The sequence below is a fragment of the Accipiter gentilis genome, chromosome 28 (assembly GCF_929443795.1).
Source record: "Accipiter gentilis chromosome 28, bAccGen1.1, whole genome shotgun sequence".
NCBI lineage: Eukaryota > Metazoa > Chordata > Aves > Accipitriformes > Accipitridae > Astur > Astur gentilis.
This window is the reverse complement of record NC_064907.1, coordinates 18,890,515-18,908,009: the sequence shown is the minus strand read 5'-3', so window position 1 is coordinate 18,908,009 and position 17,495 is coordinate 18,890,515. Positions and strand designations below refer to the sequence as shown.

Below are 17,495 nucleotides of genomic sequence, written 5' to 3'. Positions count from 1 at the left end.
CTTCCATTTTTTGTTTCAATTAAAATATCCAGGTACTAAGATTAACTGGTAAGTTTCAAAGACCCTACTGGCAAATGAGTGGCACTTAGGGATTTGAACAAATTGGATTTTTCATGAGGTACTGAGTTTATTTTATAGATTCAATGTATGAATTAGGAGGGAAAGGGTTCTCCAACATATTGTTTTTCCGTGTAGTTAGAACACCTTAAGTTCAGTTATACTTCATATTAAGGGTGCATTTATAAAGGGTAAATATGTATTTGAATAATTTATGCACTTTTATTCTGAGTCATTAAAAATGGTAAGTATTTTCCATTTATATATTGACGTTCATAGAAGTAATCAATTGCTTTGAATTTTTCTGCATTTTAGTGTAAAAAAAGTTTAGTTCTCCTTTGCATCTCCTCTCCTAAAATTGGAAGGTGAGAACAAGTCTGATAAAAAAAAATCATCAGTTATGTGACTAAACCAGAGACCACTCAAAAGAATTTGACTGTTGGAAAGCCATTTTTAGAGGAAAAAATAATCAGCTACACTACTTACACCCCACTAAAATACACACAATTCATAGCTGCATGAATAGTTGTTCCTACAATAACATCGTTATGTTAATAAATAAACCCTTAATCTATGGCCCCTGAAACTGTACTTGTCCATTTGCCCAGTAGTTTTATCGATGGGTAAGTAAAATAGTGTTCTTGGTAATCCTTATATATGATAGAAGACGTTCAATTCAGTACTGGACTCAGGATGGTGAACAACTGTGGCAACTTGCATGGCTGAGGTGATTTGGAGCTCATTTGGATTAGTAATAGACTAGAAAGCCTCTATCTAGATCCATGGTTCAAATCCAGCTGCAATGATTAGTGACTAAGAGGCTCGGTGGTGTGTGTGGTGCATGACTTGAGAAACCCTCACCTAACGGACAGGCTTTTGGCACAGGAGTGCATTTTGCAAACATGTAAAAAATCATTCCCTTCGATAGCCCAGTGCAGGAAAGCTGCCTGCCTGCGAGCCTACTTCTAGTGCGGACTGCGTGAGAGCAGGTCCTCCCTCAAGGTCAGTTTTCAGTGTAGCGTACAGTTCGGCTTAGGAGAGAAACCTGTTTAGTAAACGTGGAGATTTACAGGATGCGTTTCTTAACCAGAACGCACAACAGCAGAGAAGCCAGGGGACTGGAAAGACAATGAAACTGGGCTACTCCTGCCATTCCTCAAGATGATGCACTTGTTGGGAAGCTGCTTTGTACTACTCCTGGTTTTGGTAGGGGCTACATTAGGTGCATTTCCAATGCTATTGGGTTCAGTTTTTAAAAGGTCTTCTAAAAAGTCAAGGCCCAATTTATCTTATCAGCAAAAATGGCAATTAGAAGCAACTTTAAAGAGAGATCTGGTAAGAATAATGTGTTTTTAAGAAGCATCAATATAGTGAGTCAGTGTCTTACGGTCAGGTTAGTAGAAGTGTCTACATTCCAGAAAAGATGAAATAAAATAACTCACTGTTAATTATGGTTGCGAGTTCATTGACACCGTAGGTTCTCTGCACGCCCTTCATGCCATCAAGGAAGTAGCAATCACTGGAGGTCAGCGAGGCAACGAGCCTTGAAGCCGAGGGATCTCTGAAATAGGAAAGAATCACAGGTGTTAGGAAGTCTGGAGTTGTAACTGTGTTCTGCTGTACGTTCACCTTTGATAACACAACAGGGCACACTGTCTAAACCTCATCATTGATATTCAGAACAAAAACCCCCAAAATAATTATTTCATATATTCATAGGTACCGGCAGGCTGAGAGTGGGAGGTCCAAATTCATGTTTGGAATTCTGCATGCATACAGGAAAAAAATAGATTAAGGATTATTAGAGTTGGGATTAAAACTTCCATAAATTTCAGTGAATACTACACCGAGTCCTAGATTTCAGAAAAATACCTTGATGGACCAGGCTCATTTCTGATACATCATCTACCTTCCCCCATTTTGACCTACTAGAAAACCCCAAACAGCTCCAAAGCATAAAGATGGGGGATCTTTTTTCCTTCACCCTTCTCTGTAGAGGCTACTTTTAAAATTCTATCATCTCTGCTTAGAGTCAAAATTCTATACCCAACAAATATTCCAGGTAGATAGGAATTTCTAGACCACATGCTGAAGAGCAGCAGCTTGCTACCTTAATTCCTCTCACATTTTTTAACAAATAAGCTTTTCATTACAAAAATCTCGGTCAGGAAGGTTTCCAATAAAAAACCTGAAACAGTTCATGGAAAAAAACTATTCTCTTAATTGTCCACTCTTCTTTTTTTATTATTGCTTAGTCAGCATAGGCACATAAAAAAGATCACTGAAGTCTCGGGAAGATTCAGGGGAAATAAAAAAAAGGCAGGCTGGCTAAAAAAAGGAAAGGTTCTGAAACGTTCAACATTCCTTTCACCCTTCAGTTATTTTTATTAGCTCCATCCAGTTGCTCAAGTGGGAGAGCCGTGAGTCCAAATGAAAAAAAAAGAGAATCTCCCTAGAAAGCTACTTCAAGTACTTATGGGAAGAGAAACAAGTGTAGCTGCCTATGTTGATGTAAACATGGAAAATGACTACTTCTGGTTTGATTTGAGCCAAACAAATGAAACAATTAAACATGGGAATGGTTTAGAACATGGATTTTCGTCATGCATGGAAATCATCGTACTCAAAACGAGTGTAGAACTTACTGGTAGCTTTACAAAGAAAAAACGTGTGTAAATAAATACAATCAGAAATCCTTGACCATGAAAGAAGGACTTTGGCAGTGGCAAAACACCCAGCAACAGGAAAAGTAATGTAAAAATTTATGTGTGAGGATTTTTTCAGTGTAATAAGCAAATCTGTCCTCTTTTAGTTATTGCTGTTTACTATTCCCTAACAGCTTTCCTTTTTGCCACTAGAATGATGAAAGTGTTGCGATAGGTAACTACAAATTTTATCATAACTTTGAAAGAGTATGTTTTATTTCATTATTTATCTTGGTATAGCATCTTACTCTCCCTATTTCTTTGCACACTTCCAATATGCATGGTTTTTAAAGACCGTTTTCTCCCTTCTGTAAATTAAGGCCTCATTTCTCCCTACTGTATAGTTTTGGGGTTTGTTTGGGGTTGGCTGGTCGGTTTTTTGGTTTTTTTTGCTTTGTCAGTTATATACAGTATGAAGTTGCTATGCACAGAGCTTTTGTAAAGATAGCTTTTTTGTTTACTGTTTTTAATGGTCCTACTTATGGAAGACTATCTTGTTTGTAAAATGAATTATGTCTACTTCAGTTTTAAACTTTAAATTATCCTAACAAAAAATAAAATTTTTGTACTGTAAACAAAGGGGGGAATTATCTTAATTTCAGAGTATTCCATATGCTTTATTCTTTATCATCTCTATGGGTCACTCAAGGTACTGTTACAGCAATAACACTTTTAAGAAAGGGTAATCATATGCTACGTGACAGTTTTTCAAATCAAGCCTTCATGCTTGTCTGTAAGATGTCGACCCACAGTTTGGTAGAGCCAGACCGAGATTATGCCAGTCACAATCTAAGAGAGTAATGGTCTTTTCTGACCATTCCTTTATTACAGCTGATTAACAAAGCGGACAACACCTTTGTGAGAGTTTAGTCCTATGGGGAAAGGAAAGGAGTCAAAAGGTAGGATAGCAGTAGTTTCCTTTTTGGAAACCTCCCCTTTTTGTTAGTAGCATACAAGTGGTCAAAGCACAAACTGAAAAAGCAAACCTGAACTGACTGATACCGGCCTTTTCTTGGACTCCAGCTGCTGAACTAAATTTGGGGTTGTTCCTTGGTCCTGTCTTAGGCACTGTCTTTGCGCACAGCTCTGAGCAAGCAACGACGCTTGTGCTGCAGAGACGAGACACATTGGCTCCTGAGAAAAAAAGTCTGAAGTATATCTACTCCCTCTTGCAGTAGAGTACGCGCTTGAGTCACTGGGTTGCGTAAATGCTCTTTTTGCAGCTCCAGTGCTCTGACCAGTAAATGAGTCCAAGCGGCAGACGCCTTGCTCCGCTTGCACTCTATCCTACCTGTTCTTAAGAAAGACTAAGATACACTGGCTGCCAAAGCCCTGGTCAAGGGTATATAAGATGGAGAATTTCTGTTCCCTTTGTAAGAGCATTGATCAAAAAGGTAAATTAGCTTTATTTTATCAGAAAAAAATAAACCAGAGTGCTGAAAAGTGTCTTGGAAAATGGTACTTGACTATCTAAACCAGGAATATTCCATTTTCTTGTATGAAAATCACTGGAAAGGTTCAAACAAATGAAAATTTTCTTTGATGATGAAAGCCACTTTTACTGACATTTTTTTGACTAACAGAAGACAGAATATGAGTCAGTGTTTAAACTATTGCCAGATGTCAGTGAAAGCATCTGAAAACATGAGGCACTATCAACCAAAAGCTGAGAAGAAAACAGGTTTTTCTGGTAATCTGCTTCAATTACTCATTCTGGGATAACACGCAATTAGTAGGTGACCTTCTTCCCAGCAGTGGAACCTAAGTTGTCCACTGTCCTAGTGCAATGTCCTTCGTCTCGTCTCAAACAGAGGCCCGTTCTACTTAAAATCTGATTCAGTTTTTTTTTTTCCCCCTAGGAAATCCCAGCAGTGTATTAAGTGACAGTTTTAGTGATAAAACCAACGGTTACTTTGAAATCTTAGTCTTTAACAGTGACCTACTGTTATATTCAAGCGAGGAAGTTTACCGTGCAGATGAAAGCCTGGAGATCTACTGTGTTCCACTACTGATTTGTCACCTCCTTTAAGGACTTGATGATGTACAAACACAGCATGTGTCTGTGATATGTTATCACTCTGACCTTCAGAGCTGTCCTGTAGTCTGAGCAAATGCCAAATAAAATGCTGAGTGAGGGAAGGAGATGCATGAAGTACCCCAGCAATAGAGTTTCAGAAAAAATATGAACTCCTAAATTGGAAAAAAAGCATACAAAAACTCCCTCCAGCCCCAAGTAGCTCAGATGGTATCACAAAAGACTATCTGTACTGAAAGGGAATCTATTAAAAAACCAAAACAATCTCTAGGATCAGTTACATTGTCATGCTGAACCTATTTCATTATCAGTCTTGCTCAATTCTCAAAAGCCAGTGTGAAAAGATTTTTCTTGGCCCATGTTAAGACCAGTAAAGGCTCGAAATCTGCAACCACCTTAAATCCTTAATTCACCAAGTTTTACACAAAGATCAAGTTGTTCAGCCTTCCTCTGTAAGATTGCTGCCATGCTCTGGAAAGAATTTAATGACATTTGTGACATCAAAGATAGAAAGCGGTCCTTTTCCAAAGGCGAGGTATTTGGATAGGCGTTAACTTGTACAGTATCGAGATCACCAAAGGAACATTTCTCTTAATAGTAGTGATAAACGGAACCTCTCCTATAAGTGGACAGTGAAAGCAGAGTTCACCTAGGGAGCAGACGATTAAGAGTCGGGCATGGCCACATTGCCATCGGCACGATGCCCCGGTTAAGAAAGGCCTTCTAGAAAAGCAGATTCTCTCCCACCCGCCTTTTTTCCTTTGCGGGTCTTTCCTAGATGGCTGTTTTGTAAGAACTTGAATTTCACTTTAATAAATGGTGAAACAATAGCCACTCATTCAACCACTTACACAGGGCAGCTAGGGAATTGCCAGACCAGTTAAAATATTTATCTCGGTGACAACACACAGCTGTTGAGGTGCAAAGATCTGAAGCTTTAATCGCACCAGGTTATTTAAGTAGGAATGTCTCATTAACTCCGCTTGCAGGACTGGATTAAACGGACAGCTGGTGGCCACAGCAAAGGGTGCAGACAGAGCAGCCATGACAGAGACAGTGTTGAGCAAACATCAGTGTAGATAAGGGGAAGTAGGAAACCCAACACTTCCCCCTCCCGAAGTGGAAGGCACCGAAATACTGTCCTGTGGAGGCAATACAAGAAGGTTGGGGGGAAGCACGACAACGGGGAGGGGGGGCAGGGGAAATCAGATCTGCTGTCCTGCTTCCTCTGTGTTTGTGCAGTTACAACAATAACAGAAAAAGACACGGGAATGACAAAACACAAGTCTGTCCATCGCCAGCTGCTTTTCTTGGGGGGGGTGAGGGTGGGTGTGTGTACACGTGGATAGAGCGCGCTATTTTATCCTTCTGCAAGGTTTATACCATGTGTGCTTGGGGAAACTCATCCTGGTTCATTTTTGTCTGCACTCTCAAACTCAATCCACTGTCAACATAGAGGCTGTCGCTACCTGGTTTTGAACACAAGTTCATAACTGTCTCTGCAATGAAAGGTGTTAGCTGCAATCTTGCCACCATTAAAATCAGTGGCAGCTTCAAACCTACTTTACCTAATACTGCGTCAAGGTTTTAATGAATGTGATTCTGGGTAGAATGGGTCAGAAAATGCGTATACCAATAGCACTTAAGGAATGGTAAAAAGGGAGGGGAGAGCGGAACGAGGGAATAAATAGCTAGCACAAGCGAGAAAGATTGCTTATTGGTAATAATACCATCTCTCCCTGTTTACAAGCTCTAAACTTGACAAGACATGGGCCGGATCCTCAGCTACTGTAAACCCAAGTCAGCGGACGTGTACCAATTTATACCATCTATAGATCTGGCCATATAATTACTTTCCCCTCTGGCCTGCAAACCAGAAGCACAGCTACAAAATAAGTGGAAAAAAAATACAAGCATTGGATTTCTTTTATGTTCACGTTCATCCTAGCACAGCGCGCAAACATGCACAGATCACTTTACTTACTTACACTGCAATGGCGTGTGAGAGCTTCAAAATCCGTACCCACGACGGAGGGCAACATATAAACAAGTAGTGGAAACACCTCCTGACCCAAAGAAGTTACAATCATTTTTCAAGTTATCATGCTCTATTAGAAGACAGAAAGGACAGGGAAGTGGGACCGGAAAAGACGATGGTAGCAGTAACTGAAATATGTCCTTCTGTACATTATATATATGCATACTGTAAGGGTGCTTCTTATTTAAATTAAGGGGTTTTACAGCTCTTTTTCAGAATAAAGGAGCCTCTATGCATTTTTTCATATTTCAAAATAATGGTGACTTTATAAATATGCTGTATTGCCAGTTCTCATGCTTACAGTTACTCCGATTGTGAAGGTCTTTTGCAAATCTCCAACTTCTGGAGGCACAGGAATTTTAGCTTCTTAAGCAACTTTCTGCCCTGTTAATTTGCAAAGGAAGATCCTTCAAAACACAATGGAGCTTTTCAGAAAGGCATTGACAAGTATGTTTACAATTGTGATTATTTTTAATCTAAGTCATGATTTTTTAAGACACGACTCAATTATTTCTAGGATTAATAGAGCTGACAGTAGACAGAAATATTTCCAACAGCAAGTAGGCTTTTGAGAATGCTTCAGACCAATTTTGAGAATGTAACTAACCTTTATGAGAAATTCAAGCACCCCTACTTTTCTCGAGACTGTTCGGTTTAAGCGGCTGCAGCAGTATACCCTAACAGACTGGTATTTCTGCAGGATTTGGATGGAGAAGGACTTATCTCAACACTTCACTGAGATTGCAGGAACTTGATTGAAATTTACCAGCAGGGTCCCTATGACACTGCAATTGCTGTAGTCATTTCTTTGTCTTTAAAATGCCATATAATTGCTAATGTAATTAGTGATGTATACAGAGGGGGCCCGTGCAATTACCAAGTCCTAAGATCAAGTAATTAATGTTCTGTCAACAAAACAGCAACTGTTTCATTAACAACTGTCTGGGTCTGAAAACAGATCAACTCAGAATGTTACCTACTTGGCTGAGTTTCGCAATAGCAGGGAATTCAAGCCCAAAACATACCAGCCGAGATCAACTGCATGCCGAAGAGGGGATTGTGGCATCCTCCGCCTACAGCTACCAGTCACTTCTTCCAGTAAGAGGAGGCGTCATTAATACTGCTCAAAGAGACAGGGTTCACATCTGTGTAGTCTGCTTCCATGCTGGCAATTGATGTTCCCAGTTTTATGAATAATCTCAAGTATTAAAAACTTGAAGAGGGTTTCAAGCACCTGGAAGGTTTTATTATACATTGCGAGACTTTTATTTTTTTGTAAGGCCTATGATTTTTGTTGTCCTCTGGATTTGCTTCATATTTCCAAGCTTTTCTCTGCCACCACGACCCCGACCACCCATCTCATAATGTAAAAGGAGGAGCTGGGTGTCCACCCTGGTTGTTTTTTTTTCATTCTCCTTCCTTTACGAAATCGATAGTTTTACAAAGAGGTTTTTAACAAAGACTTACATTGTCTTTTTCCTGATAACTCTTTTGACAGCTCACATCCCTTAAAGTGTTAACCAAAACCACTTTTGTGTCACTTGCTTATCTCCTTGTTTCAGTGCTTATATCAAGAGGCCATTTTCAAGGGTGAAACCCAGACATGGGAAGACTGGAAGGAGCTGTGTTGGTCCCACAGGACGCAGGCCTGGGCTGTGTAATCTTGAGCACCATCTACTGGTTCTCTATCTCGCAGTTTGCAATTTAGAGAGGGACTCAAGGTCCTCTTCTCCCAGGACACAACACAAAGTCCTGATGCACCACAGCACACATCAAACTTACAGGATGGGAATGGTCCCCGTAGCCTAAATACAACACTTGCTGAGCAAAGGGGTTTGGCGGCACCGCTACCTTCAACCCCCAAATAAGCTCTGCACTCCGTAGCCTCCTCATTCTCCCAGAAGATCGTTTCCATGGCTATTGTATCCTCCAGAAACCAGCTTAGAAACCAGGCCTGTTCTCCCTGCACGCTTTTTCCCTGCCTCAGAACTGCACAGTATACGGTTAACATAGCTAAACGATAAACAATAGCTGTGGTAGAATAGAATTAAGCAGCAGAAGCAAGAGGGATCAACAAGGATTTCCGGTGAGATTTGAAACACAAACAAGCATGAGGAACTCTAAAAGTATACAATTTTTCCTCCCGCTCTGCGCGTGTCATTTTATTACAGGGTAATTAAAGAACACTTTAAAATTGTGATTAATAGGCTTTTTAGCTTCAGAGAAATCAGATCTTTGATGTCAGTTGCTTAAACATTCAGTTTACTTCGCCATTGAGGAATGGAAATAAATAAAGAATGGCAAGTATGGGCTTTTTCCTCCTCTCATTTTACTTACTACAGGAAAGCTTTATAATGGTAACATGGATAAAAATGAGATTCATGCAACAAAACGATGCTCTCCCCGACTAAATGAAACCTTGTGTCGCATGTGCCAGCTCCCTGGCACCTCAAGAACGCCAGCATGCCGACGTGCACACAGTGTCACTGAATATGGTTCAAACAGCAGTTGGTATTTATATACAACTAGCACACAAGGCGCTGCACAGTTCGTAACCCTATTCCAAGTTTTGCAATCGTTGCCTCCAAGACATTTGGCTGTACAGTTTAGACGTTCCCTTTTCTAGTAAGCTCCACTCAGCAGCAACATTTTTGGTTTTTTGTTTGTTTGGGTTTTTTTATTTAAATTATTATTATTTTTTAAAGGGGGCGAGGGAAGCAAATGGTGATAATACGAATCCTAAACCAACACCAGGTACATTCACAGTCCATTCCTCCTCGGGGACATGCAACTACCATGGGCTGAGGGAACGAGCCGCTCCCTTTCTCTTTAGCAATACTAGCAGATCTAGATGCACAAAGCCTGGTTTTCTGCTTAGTTTGAGCCACTGATTGAAGTAATGCCTCTCAAGGATGCTTGGTTTTATTTCATATAACTATTTTTAACCATAGGTGAATTTGCACATGATGGAGAGTTAAGAAAGAAATCAGTTCTAATTGCCCTTATTTTCCCTTTTGTTTAAGATCTGGACTCCATAACAACACAGCACAAACCCTTGATAGCCTGCATTACATATCTTTTGTCATAAAGATTATGGAGGTACCTATTCCCATAATAGTATTTTCAGCCCACTGGCAGCCTATATGGCCAGTAGTTTTTCTTAATGAATAATTGTCACCTTTCCTTTTCTCCATTTCTCCTTTCCCCACTCAGCCTTTCCTGTAATTATGGATCTGTCTGAAGAACTTGCATGACCAGAGTAACTGAATATCTCACTCACAAGCGTTCAGCGAGGCAGGGCAGCGCTGCGGTATTTGCTTGCTGTGGTTTTACAGAAATGGCTCTGATGCACCGAGATACACACGAAAATTGATGACACGTGAACACCCGAATGCCTCGAAGTATCGTGCGCCTAAGTGATTTGCCCAAAGCCCAGTAGAAGTCTCTGGGATCAGCAGAGACTTGAACCTATGCCCTAGAAGTGACAAAGGTACTGCAGGAAAGGAGTAAAAAGGCAGGTCTTAAGAGTTTGAGTGAATGTGTTAATCTATTAGCCTATATATAAGCATTAGTTTCTTAAAACATTTTTGAAGCGTTACTGGCAGTAGTTTTCTTCACGGTTCTATTCTACTCTTTGCATGAATCCTGCCTAACACACTCTCTTCCTTCCAAACATATGTAACGTGTCACACCTATATGCAGATTAAAATTATGGATGCTTTTCATTCAATTGCTCTTGGAAGAAAAAGGGAGGGGAGGAAGCGCGGGGGAAGAGCCAAGTTTAATACTCTACAGTAGCACAAACCTCTTGGGCATAAAACATCGTTCAGGTAGACACATCTGGTGAAATGCATCACATCAAATTAGTATCAAGGGTATTGAGATTCTAAGACGACTGGCAGACAATTCCCCTTCTAATGTACTGCTTTTTAGATTGTTGAAGAAACTTGAATCCCAAATCTCCTGTGAAATGAGTGATACTAAACATGCCTGCTCAAATACTGAAAGTGAAGATCAAAGACACAGTGTCCAAATTGGCTTTGCAAACAAAGCAAGCCCAGAGATCCCCAAGAGAATGTGGTGCTAATTTTATCAGATCTCCTTGACTTCTTCCTCCCAACAGTTTGTCATTTAAGAAAAATAATAATAATGAGAATGCATTTCTCTCTGTCAGAAGCCTTGTTGGAAGACAAACAAATTCATTCCCTTTTAAGTATATGCTTTGCAAGTCACCTAATAGTCTTAATCTAGTTTAAATGAAAAATGAGGATGTTTCACTCTCTGAAAGCTACCTACATCTTAGTCCCCGAGCCACACATACACACACACACGCACACATACTGCCATGAATATTTCAATAAGACTCAGCCTTTCAGATCAATACAGGCAACTCTCAAGTTCTATTGATTTTTCAGAGGTTTGGCTCACAAGGGTGATAAAATATTTCTCAAGTTATGAAACCTGAGTTAAGGAGCTTTTGCTGACACTTCAGCATTTACTAGACACATCTCTTTCTCCCTCTCTCTCGATTTATGACTAAGCAATAAGTCTTGGTAAGGTGGGCAGTATCATCCCATAGGGCCCACTTAAGGTCAAAAAGAGAAGTCAGGATAATAGGACAGCCCTTAAGGTCCCTAAACTTCTGTTTTCTGAGGTAATCACTTATTCTTTTCCACATGCCCTCAAAGTCCTTATTCCAACATTCATTAGCCAGTGAGTGAAATTCCCTTTCAGCGTACCTCTGTAAGCTGTCAAAAAGAAAGGGACACCAAAGCAGACACCAAATAAAGCAACTCCCTGCTGAGGCAAGGAAGCTAATCCTCTCCATATGGAAAGGAAATATACTTAATTATGTATTTATGCATGTCATTGCAGGCTTATATCTTGTTTCACTTTCATCCACAATGATCCAAACCTATTTAAATATAATGAGTAAACATTTCTGTTTTTATAATAACATAAGCACACAGTCACTCAGCATTTCCCAACCACTTCCTTGCAGGACATGGCAATTTAGTGTGGTTATCATTTGTACTGAAGCAGCACCTAGGGAAGCCAGTCATGGACCATGACTCCATTGTGTTAAGGTGTTTATAATCACAAAAACCAGAAGGCAATCGTTGGCCCCAAAGACTTTACAACTGAGCTGAAGAAGAATTTTGAGTTAGAAGATGGAATCTGTGGAATCCGGTTCCAATATTCCAATTATTCCGTCCCAGAACAGGTATCTCTGCGTAACAAAGAATTACATTTTTGATCCAGTGAATAGCACGCAGTCTAACACACTGTCAATCTGGGACCAAGGCTGTTGGCTGGCCCCCACCAAGAGACCTGTTGCAAATGACAGGCTAATAATGCTCCCTGCTCCATGTACCTCAGTTTCCCTTTGTCCCTTTGTAACTTCCCTGTCTGTGTATATTACAAATTCCTTGGTGTAGGGATTGGCTAAATCATATCCTGGCAAAGACCTTACCATAAAGAGAGTAGACTATAAGCACAATATAAGCACACACAAGCAACAAATCGTACATTAGAATCTACCGAGGCAACAGTAACGTATTTAAAAAATAATAAACACGTTTCAAATACTAGAATTTGTTTTTTTCTGAAATCGAAAGCAATGGCTATCATTGGAGGTACTTAAGGGCAGGCTGATTAACTGTGGAGGCAAAAATCAGTTTGCATGCACAGACACAGAGAGGGGAGCCGAGGCTTAATTCAGTTTCCCTATTTGTCCTGAACCTCATTAATAGTTCTACACCTAACGTGGCATCTATCACTGAAGCACCACAAGGCATTTTGTAAAAAGATGACTACTTATTATTCCTTGTGAACAGATAGCAGCATAAAGAAAAAAACGAGGTTAACTGACTTGACCCACAGAAGCGATCAAGTCCATAGCAGTTGTATTGATTCCCCATTGCCTTCTCCAGCCTTCCCTCCATTTTGTATTAGCTCTTTTGTTTTCAGGAATTAGGATTCATCTTTTATCTTGGAATAACCTCATTAAGTGGGACAAGTCCTACAGACTCTCATTACAAGCCGGTGCCATCCCTTTCCTAGGATGCGGATCAGCTGTTTACCACCCACAGCAGGCAGGGCGCTTTCTGGCGTTGCAGGAAATAACGTTCGTTACATTTCAATGGGAAATCTGAAATTGCAGCCTTGCACGTTAAGAGATATTAACAGTATGTTAATTACTGGCTAGTAGACACGGGAGCCGTATTACTGTGTCCATAACCCATTTCAGAGCAGTTGACGTTCTTTGCCCGCCGAGGTGTTACTGCGGTACGGGGGCCGAGAGCGAAGGACCGAGGGCCATTTCCGAGGGTCGGGTTCGGGTCCTGGCTCTCGGTCGGTGCTGGCGGTGGCACCATTCCAGCTGCCTCCAGCTGAGGCCCGACCCTCAAGTGTTCAGTTCCACTTTTCTTATTACCTCCACCATTTCAGGCCATTTAGTAATTCTGAACACTTCCATTTGACCACAGAAGGCCTCCGGCCTCTGTTTCCTGAGGGGAAATAATTTCATCTGCACCAGACTGTCCTTGGTTACAAATACCAGGACAAGCCAAGGAATCGGCGCTCTGTTGTGGGTCCGAGTGCCCCACACAGAGCAAATGCTTTGCTCCCTACGAGGAAGCGAGCATATTTTTGAAGCCTCACCGAAGAAATGGAACAACGAAATGATCATCCATTTAATTTGTTTTTTCTACTTCCTACTGATGCTTTGCACTATGCTACTATTTTTTTTTTTTCATCTGCAGCAATATGATGGCATGATGGCTTGAAGGACTGTTCTACCACAGCCCCTAAGTCCCCTCCCTGATCAGTATGCTGCATGGCTCTTCCATTTAATGTGTACTCTCACTTTTGGTGCATTGCCTCCAAGACTTAGCATTTTATATTTGTCTGCATTAAAAGCATATGCTGCATTTACTGGCCTCAAACAGACCTGAGCCCTTCTAAAGGGGGTGGCACTGCTACCTCCTTGCTCAGTACATCCTCTGCTTTCAGGAAAAAATAAGCTAAAATATATACAGTTCCAGACATAGACAAGACAATACTGGAAATAGAAATTCTCAAGAGCACCTACATAACTTGAAATCCTAAAGCATGCAAGTACTGTTGAAGAATCATGCCCAAAAAGCCTGAATTCAGAAGTACTAAGCAAATAGTAGTTATGACGCTTGATACTTCAGGAAAAGAGAAAAAATTCCCGGTAAATATTGAGCCTGAGACACAGTTTAGTAACGTAACTTCTGGCCTTATCCCTGAAATTAGCAACAAATCTCTTCTGAAACGTATTTTTTTTAAAAGTAAATATATCTTGTACTGGATCCTAAGTTGCTTTTTTGGTAGGTCGGGAGTATAATCCTATCTGTTTCTTTGTTTAAAGCTGTTTTTATTATTATTAATATTAGTCTTTTTTATCCAGTAGCATCAAGGAGCCTTGGGGACTTTGAGACCGGGGACACCTTGTGCTAGCTGCTGTACCTCACGTGGCAGGAGGCTCTCCCAACCCCCTCTTTATTACCGAGAAGGTTTGAGAGGGAACAAGAGTGCAGAGGAAAGAGACCTGGCCAGATTCACAGGCTCAGTGGCCAAGGCAAGAGCGGAACCCACAAGAGACATTCCCTGAGCCGCAGCCTGCAATTTAAAAAGGCAACACAGAGAACATCAGCATTTTATTTTCAAACTGATTCACACAGAGGATTTGTGTGGCTAGGCAAAGAACCACTGATACAGTTATACTGCTCTGATCTATGTATGACCTCAAGAAAGCATCTGAATTGCAGTTAGACACCTAGAAAAGCTCATTTGAAAGAACGTTCCCTGGAGTAGCTTCCCCGAGGTGACAGAGCTTGGCATGGGAGTCCAGCTTGCCCAGTTCCCATTTTTTCCCCGTGTTATGGTCTTTAAGACTTTCAGGAAGTAGAAGGAGAGAAGAAAAAAAAAAAAAAGCGCACTTCATTTCACTTCTTCAAACAAAATCTGGCTTTAACCCCCCTGCCTGGCCAAGAGGATTCATCATTCCCCTCATTTAAACACATTTCAAACAGGTTCAGCAGCACAGCTCAATGAAACTAAGAGCAGCTCTGTAGTTGCATCCCAGTTTGCCACTTCAAAAACGTAGCGCAAGTACATGCCACCCAATCAAGTTCCATTACTTCCCACGGCAGCAATAGCTTTGAAGAATCCTAAGTTAGTTAAAACCCACATCAAAAACCCACATTGGCCATCTCTAATCAAATTACACTTTTCAAGCTGTTCACTCCCCAAACCCCATAAAATGGTTTCTAATATTTTTCCCACAACTGGTGTTAAAGCGTAATTGCTTGCTGTATCTTTTTGCCCCTCTTGAATAATTGGTGTTAGATTTGCCACTTTATAGTCCTTGGGAATGTGACCTGTCATTATAAAGCTTCTAAAAATATCAGTTAACACTTCACAATTTTCTCTCCTTTATTTCCTTCTGCAGCAATGGATGTACCCTCCCTGGACCAGATACCTGATCTGCCTTTGAGCGTAAAACCTTTCAGCAATAATTTTTGCAGTCATTTGCGCAGTAACACCTTTAACATGCCTGGGAATAGAAAGTCAGATCTTTAGCTGATGTAAACTGGCATAGCTCCACTGAATTTAACAGTTACTTCAGTTTACACCAGTTGGAGACCTCACTAAGAATTGCTATACATATACTTCATTTAAAAGCCCAAACAAACTCATTTCTCATTATTTAGAAGAAAAGACTTAACTCAAATACTTCATAGAAAACCAAACTCATGCAATAAGAATAGCTGTTATTAAACAACAGATTTTCAGTCTAACTTGAGAATGTATTTCAGGACACCTCTAACGTGAGGTCGAGTTGAAATTATCAATATGCTTAATTATCTCCCTGAACTGGACCCTCAGTTTATAAGCTCAGAGCCTCATCTTCCAACATGCCAAGAAACCGCATTTCCAATGGCAGCTATGTGGACTAGGGTGTGCAGAACGTAGTTTTTTTTGACAGGAATAGCCATGAGGACTATCATATAGGATAGGTTATACACAGGGTCCACTTCAGAGACAAGGGATTTGAATACAGAAACTATTCTGAAAGCCCACGTATTTCTTAGTGCAATCACAAACTTTTTTAGCCTTTTCCCTCACCATCCCCTCAGCAGGTTTGTGCAGATTTTCAGCAGTGGCTGGCACTCTGATTCCTGTCTCCTAAATCCCTGAACCACAGCCATTGTTGTTATTTATAGTGCTGTAACACTTACAACCCTGTTGCTCTAGGTAGCAGTCTCCTTGCAGACTTGTTCTCTGACACCCCAAGCCACAGTGTCCAACTAGAATATTTAGAAGCACGTTTCTTGACCAAGGATTGCCCAAGCGCTTTATAAAAAGGATGGTATGCCTAAGCAATCTTAGCCTTCGTACATTCTTCCTTCCCAGCACAGCCCCAGGTGGTTCTAGCACAGCCTCATCTCTTAGTTTAAGCACGGGAATCATACTAACACTCTCATACAATAAGCCCAAGTCTCAAGAGGAAGGGAGGACGGAGAGAGAGTCTGCTATATTCAGCATTGTTGCTAAAACTCCACAGTAGGTTGACCCCATGGCCTTTTCCAACAATCTTTAATACCCAGTGTTACATGATTCCTAACGGCACTTTTTTGGCGCTGGACAGGGCAGAGGTCAAGGTCTGGAATGTCACTGGGGCTGCTACTTACTGAGTAAAGACAATTAGACGATTGTCTAGACAACTGAGCTTTGTGCTCTGTGTGATAAGCATGCAATCAACTCTCTGAGGTGATATAAACAAGCTGCCTAGCCACTGCATTTTCCTTTTCAGCCTCCTCCTTCCTTTTCTGGGGATCGCTTGTATTCTTCCTCTGTGTGTGCTGTTCTCTACAACTCTCCTCCTCTGCATCTGGCAGCTCTGGTGTTAGAAACAAGCCAGCTGTGGACATTACAGTTGCAGAACACAGAAAATACTTTAGCCACTGAGACAAAGAGCTAGACTAGTGTAATTCTCTAAGCTTAGGGTTTGGCCACTTACAGATACTATTTATATTGTAACATTACTTATGCAAAATACAGAATCAGTAACAGGATAGCTTAAGAACTCCTGATCCTAAACTAACGGCCATTCTGACAGACACACACATCTAAGAACTGTGGATTCAACCACTTGGAGAAAGGAACTGAAACTGCATTCCCAATGTCCAGAAAAGCACATTAGGCTACCAAGTTACTGCATTTAAAATACCCAACCAAACCAAAAACGGTCAGCCAAACCATTATTCCTTAGCATCTCAGGCTATTTGTCAAATATAAAATACAGGTGTAAGGTGATCCAAACCCCATCTATCACTTGTTGGAGGTAGGGATAAAATATCACCATGGTTTATTTTACTGTGAAATACAGATAATGTCATCTTACAGTTCTGTAACACCTCTAGTTCCAATGATCTCAAAGTATTTTATTGTGGCCCTAGTTCACCAAACAAGGTAATCACAGAATTAAAATCCCATTTACTCCCACAGAATGTGCTCAAGTGCTTTGCTGAACTGGGGACTAAACTATTAAAATTTACATGCCTGTAAGGCAGAAATTATCTACCCTGTTTCACAGATGAGAAGAAAATGAGGCTTGCAGAGAAACTCA

The 17,495-nt window shown here is 40.8% G+C and overlaps 1 protein-coding gene across 1 annotated transcript in view; it reads right to left on the bottom strand.

Moving 5' to 3' along the window:
• The window catches only part of DOCK5 (dedicator of cytokinesis 5), a 331,080-nt gene that overhangs the window by 123,738 nt on the left and 189,847 nt on the right, over positions 1–17,495 (bottom strand). The gene's annotated exons all lie outside the window — the stretch shown is intronic.